This window comes from Aedes albopictus, chromosome 1, assembly GCF_035046485.1.
Source record: "Aedes albopictus strain Foshan chromosome 1, AalbF5, whole genome shotgun sequence".
In the NCBI taxonomy this organism is placed as follows: domain Eukaryota; kingdom Metazoa; phylum Arthropoda; class Insecta; order Diptera; family Culicidae; genus Aedes; species Aedes albopictus.
Genome location: NC_085136.1, coordinates 317,165,366 through 317,171,411, shown reverse-complemented (window position 1 = coordinate 317,171,411; position 6,046 = coordinate 317,165,366). Strand labels below are relative to the sequence as shown.

Genomic DNA, 6,046 nt, shown 5'->3' with positions numbered 1-6,046 from the left:
GAAAACTTTAAAGAACAAATTCAATCTTTGATAACACTTCATAGAATATAGATAATATCTCCTCCATCCACGTTGGAGGATGGCATTCCATTACCGACTCCATCAAAATCATAGGATGTTTGATTATTTTCAAATTGCAACTAAAGCGTTATTAGAGTAAAACTAGCATTTAAAACAAATTGGTGATGTCGTTCCATGTTATTTTGAATAGTGTATCCTATTTGGCTTTAACGCTGGAAATAAAGTATTTATCCTTCTCGAAATTAGTCAAACTACTTTTTACGGTCATTTATTTTGGAAGATCTTTAAACCCTTCATATGACGGAGTTAGAGAAAAATATAATCATTTACCTCGAACTATTTCAAACATAGGATAAACAAATACATAGCATTAACAAAAGCGAGTTTATTAAAACTTAATTGGTGTATTAATAAACTCTGAGTCGAACCAGCCAACGGCTGAAAGTCTCATAAATAAAGTGAATTTAATTGAATTTAAAAATTCATAAAGTTTTTCCTTACGTTTTTTGCGCGTGTAAATTTGGGAAATTTTTGGCAGAGCTTCGGTAAAAAGGCGGAATTTCAGAACAAAATAACTTAAACTTTTCCATTGTGATAAAATTTCGTCAAACACAATCTGAAAGGAAGATATGTATAGCAAGATAAGACAAATCACTGGGATAGGGTAGTGAACCACTTGGGCAGCGGCCGGTATTTTGGGCACTCTTCGCAATAACTCAGTCAATTCCAAACCAATTGACTTGATATTTTGTACACGACTAGATACTATACGTATCTCATCGCGTTCCAAAAATTGTGTCAATTGGTTCAGAATTGGCTGAGTTATAGCAGAAAAGTGCCCAAAATAGGACCCCAGCCGAGATGATTCCACTTCCCTATATACCCATATTTCATGATTTTAGAGCCTAAACCTCCATCAAACAGCAGCCATCTTGAATTTTGAGACACCATCTTGGATATTCTGGTCGCCATTTTTGCAGTCCGGAAAAAATATACCCATATTGCGTGAGTTTAGGGCCTGAAACTCAATTAAACAGCCGCTAGTTTGCATTTGGATCAGCCATCTTGGATTTTAGATCGCCATCTTGGATATTCTGGCCGCCGTTTTTGGACTCCGGACATCTTCCTCAAACCAAATATGCCTATATTGCATGGTTTTAGAGCCTAAAACACCAATAAACAATCGCCATCTTGTATTTGGAACCGCCATCTTGGATATTTTGGTCGCCAAACTAGACGTCTTCGCTATACCAAATGTACCCATATTGCATGGTCGTAGGGCCTAAAACTCCGCTGAACAGACGTCATCTTGGATTTTAGGCCACCATCTTGAGTTTTGAGCAGCTATCTTGAATTTTAAGCCGATATCGTAGAATTTTTGGTCTCCGGTGTAGATTTCCGCACATAATTCATCGACCATGCTAAAGTTTACAAAAATCGTCGCAGTTTGACGTGTCGCTTGATAGGGCTTGGTTCAGTTTTATATACGGCCAGTTCTACCGGTGCGGATCCGGATCACTGAAATGGCCATAACTCCGGAACGCCTTGACCGATCTGGACCATTTTCAACAGCAAACAATGCGGTAAAAATCCGGTTCGATTCGAGCTAAAATCGGTAAAATCGGCCAATGGGAAGCGTCTTAAATCTGAGCTCACTTATTTTGCGCACAGACATATATACATACACACATACATACATCATCTTAAATTGTCTGAGGTGATTGGTATATGCGACTTGATCCTCAGACCCTTTTTTCGAAAAATCGTTTTCCGAGTGAACATATAGCCTTTCCAGTGCACTTAGTGTAGTACGAGGAATGTAAAAACTCTATCAGGTTTTTATAGTGCATATGTGAGTGGAATAGACCCTGCTTTTCAGCTTTATTATCCTATTGAAATCTTCATTCCGAATACTGATACTTTTCCAGAAAATAATTCCTATTTTTTTCAAAGATGTCTTCAGAAATCGTGTTCACTTTTTTACGCGACCTCTCCATCTTACCTCTCCACAACATTTCCCAGGAGTTTCGCAAAAACTTCTCGAGAAAAGGTCTGAAGCAATGCCATCAGATCTTCTCGATATTACTTCAATGTTGTTCGTATCTTTACATTACGTGATTCTTCAGGTTTTCTATCAGGTAAAATTTTTTTTTTGTATCATGAGAAGCTGAAAGCTCTGCTAATGGCTCCAGTCAAAAGTTTGTTGGAAATAAGTCAAATCATTGCTCAAGCTTTCTCAAGAAATTCCATTGAGTGACGTTTTTTGTAATAGTGCTCCGAGCCCCCAGAATTATTTAGAAATTCATCAAAGAATTCTTTCCAAGTTTTTTTTTTAATTTCAGAAGCTGAGAAATTAAAAACCAATACCCTACAATATTGCCTTGTGATCCATAGAAAAATAACAAAAAAAGAGAAATTGCAAAAAGTATTACGAAAAAAAGATTTTTTTGAGAATTTTCATTAAAATTGCTCATTTTTCAAAAATCGTCCTAGCACAACCTCTAAATGATTTTAAAGAAAATCGAATGTTCTACGAAAATGATCCATAGAAAAATACTAAAATAAATAAAAAAGTACAGAAGCTGAAATAGTATTACATTTTTTTTTTAATTTCATGCATGTTTTCTCAAAAATTGCCCTGGCGAAACCTTTAAGTGATTTTTTTTAGAAAATCGAAATGTTCTACAAAAATGGTTCAAATATGTATAGCTTTTATTTGAGGGTTGAGCATCTTGACTTCTCAATTTTTTCTGGGACAGCCTAATGAAGGCTGACTTTCCTGTGATAAATATTGTAGAAAAATCCAGTTTGTCCCAACTTTCCATCGTATATGCTTGAATTACAGAAGATATTTCGAAACATTTGTTGATCTCATCGTATTGTTATTTATGTAGGATTCATCCTTAAATTACCTCTTAGTTTCCCAATATGTTCTTACAATAACTCTTGAAAATTTGTTACATCACTTACTCTAAAACTTAAGGGCGTCTCCTGTCAATCCCAACGCTTTTGCAATAACCAATCACATCTTCCAGGGACATATTAAAAAAAACAACTTGAACACACCTTTTTATTAGCACTTGTTGGAAAATTGGAAAATTCTATAAACGTTCCTAGAAAATCTGAATCTGGAAGTTAAAATCTAAAAATTCCTCTGTAAGGACTTTTCCAGAAAATCCACTTTATGTATTTTTTTAGAAATACCTCTTGAGATGTCTTCCAGGTTTTTTCACAAGTTCCTTCTGTATTTTTCACGCCATTTTTCTTGGTATTCTAATTCCTCCCGGAGATTCTTTCGGATTCTTAACGGCATTTTTTCAAGTTTTGAGAATCTTTCGGCATTTCTGAATACCGACCTTTTTCTCCAGGATTTTTTCACGAAAATCCTACAGAGTTTCTTTCCAGATTGTTTTTTTTTTTTCTGTTGAGTTTTCCGGTAAAGCTCCCAGAGTCCCTCATGAGATTTTTCCCGGAGCTCTTCTTGCGATTTTCCCAAATAAATTATAACGGATTTATCCCGAGATCCACAAAGAGTTTCTACCAGAATATCTCTCGGATATAGTCGCGGAACTTCTCCTAGAGTCTTGGGATTCCTCTTTAAATCCCTCCTCGACTCCTTCCGGTGTTCCTCTTGGAACTTCCCCAGAAAATCTTCCCGGAATGTCTCCCACAGTTTCTACAGGAAATATTCCAGGGATTTCTGCTACACCTCCAACATGGATTTCTTAAGGAGTTTTTCTGAAATTTTCTGCAGGGATTTCTTTCGAATCCTATGATTTCTTCAAAAAGTTTCCAAAATTTCCGTGAGCCCTCTTCAGATGAAACATAAAAAAGCCCGCGTTTTTTTTTAATATTTAACCTAAGATTTCTCTTGAAGTTACTCCCGGTTCTCTCAGAAGATTGATTCCAGGGGTCCTCTCAGAGTTTTTCTAGACTTTCTCGTAATATTCTGTCTGGATTGGTTTTTAGGATTTTTTCAGGAGCTATTGCTCAGCTTTTTCCACCTTTTTTCTCGTAGCTGTTTACGGGATTGCGTTGCAGTGGCTGGGATTATTTCCTGAACTCTTCTCGAAATCCTTAACAAAAATTTGTCCAAGATTCTCGATGCTCCTTTCGTTTTTATTTTTTATTTGATTTAGTTTATTTATTTATTTATTTTTTGACAGTTGGTCTCGGAGTTCTTGCAGGGTTTTTTCAAGTGTTTTTCTAAATATCTCCTAGGATAACGCGAGGAAATCCAACAGAAATATCGGAAACCTCTTTGGAAGAAATCCCGGGAACAATTCTCAGAAATCCCGAAAGAACACCGACAAAATCTCGAAAGAAACTATTTATGGAAACAAATACGTAGAAATCCTCTAGATATTTAGAAACCTGGAAGAACCAGAAAAAGCCCTAAAAAAACTTCTTCAAATCTCCAGGGGAAAAAACTTTTAAAATTTAAGAAAGAACTCGTGGGAAGAATTGTGTGAGAAACTGCGAAAGAATTAGAAGTAGGAATTGTTGTGGAAATTCAAGAAGGAATGCAAGGAAGAATCATGAAAAAAATTTCGAGAGAATCCATCAATACAATTTCGGAGTGAATTCAGGATAAATTTGCAATCAAATTTCTTACAATTGTCCCAAAAGGTCTAAGAAAGAAATCTGAAAATATTCCTTAACCGATTTTTGCAATATTTTGGAACGAATTTTGCAGAAAAACAAAGTTCTGGGAAGAATTCGGCGACTTGGTAGAATTTCACGCATTTTGCAAATCTTGAGCATTTTCCTCTAAAATGGTTACTGTTGAGGTAGGCTCCCGATTTCCGGTGGAATTTCATGGGTGGACAATTGGATTGCGGCTGTAGAGTTGCTCTATGCTGCGCGAGTGGTGGTGACATAGGATAATGAGCTACTTCACTTTCCACAAAGCTCTCCTAGGTTCGGCTAACTGGCACTAGGAGAATTTCTTCTTCGAAATGGAAACTTCTAGTACTTCACGGAACACTTTATTGACTCGCAAAATTGGAATAAGAACAATTTTAGGACACTTTATTTCTTCGGAAGTTTTATTTGGACTAATTTATTAAATTATAACTATTGCAGCAGGAAGCTTTCACGGCCAACCACAACCCAAGTAACAATGGTAGCGGAACAGTGAGAGTCAAAGCTGAACAATGGTTGGTTAATGGTGCCAATAGCTGAACAAGACGGAAGCTGAATATCTTGTTGAAAAGTAGCTTGTTGAGCTCACCAGCATATCTGCAATATTGAAAGTTCTGCACTCAGTAGGTCTCTTTTATTCAGCCATTGGAATTTTGTACCATTTTGAGGACGGGGCTGATGACCGGCCTTTAATAAGCTTCGTGGCATTTTTGTCTGGCCACATCAAGATGTTTCCGTTGACTCAACGTTAAGGCACGATAGATATGAGGGTTTCTCCGCATTTTACCGTTTCGACAACGGCGAAAATGCTAGCGTTCTTTTAAAATAGATACCAGATGCTTGTCATCCCTGCCGTAGAATTTGAATTATGTATATTTACCTGTGTTTCTGTTCATTTTCCTTGACTCCAGCGGTGTTTTACGTTAACCGAACCGCGGAGCACTAAACTGTAAACAAAACATTGATGTTTTGACAGCTAGTCCATGCATTTGTAACAAGCACTAACATAGCTTATTCAACCTCAACACAGCCTTTGTTCAACCTTTATTCACACACGACGGTATCTATAGCTATTGCTTGATCTTTCACAAATCACTAAGCTCGTACCATTTAAGGTGGAGCAGATGCTAAGGTTAGTGAGTATGAATTAATGCACCGAAGTTCGATTCTCAATCATAATCATTATTTCTATGTTTCAATTTCAACAACTATGAACTGTATTCTACATCTAGCCCTGAAAATTCAGGCTTAATTTCTGTGGGACCAATTCTGATTTTTTTTTTCTTTGGAAGTTCTGCACAAGTGATGATAATTTGCTGAACTAAAGATGATTAAGCGACTCTAAAGCTTCATCTGATCCTTGTCTATTCTATAAATAGAA

The 6,046-nt window shown here is 36.6% G+C and overlaps 1 protein-coding gene across 4 annotated transcripts in view; it reads left to right on the top strand.

Annotated features, from left to right (window-relative positions):
• The window catches only part of LOC109423620 (ankyrin repeat and fibronectin type-III domain-containing protein 1-like), a 324,977-nt gene that overhangs the window by 189,642 nt on the left and 129,289 nt on the right, over positions 1-6,046 (top strand). The gene's annotated exons all lie outside the window — the stretch shown is intronic.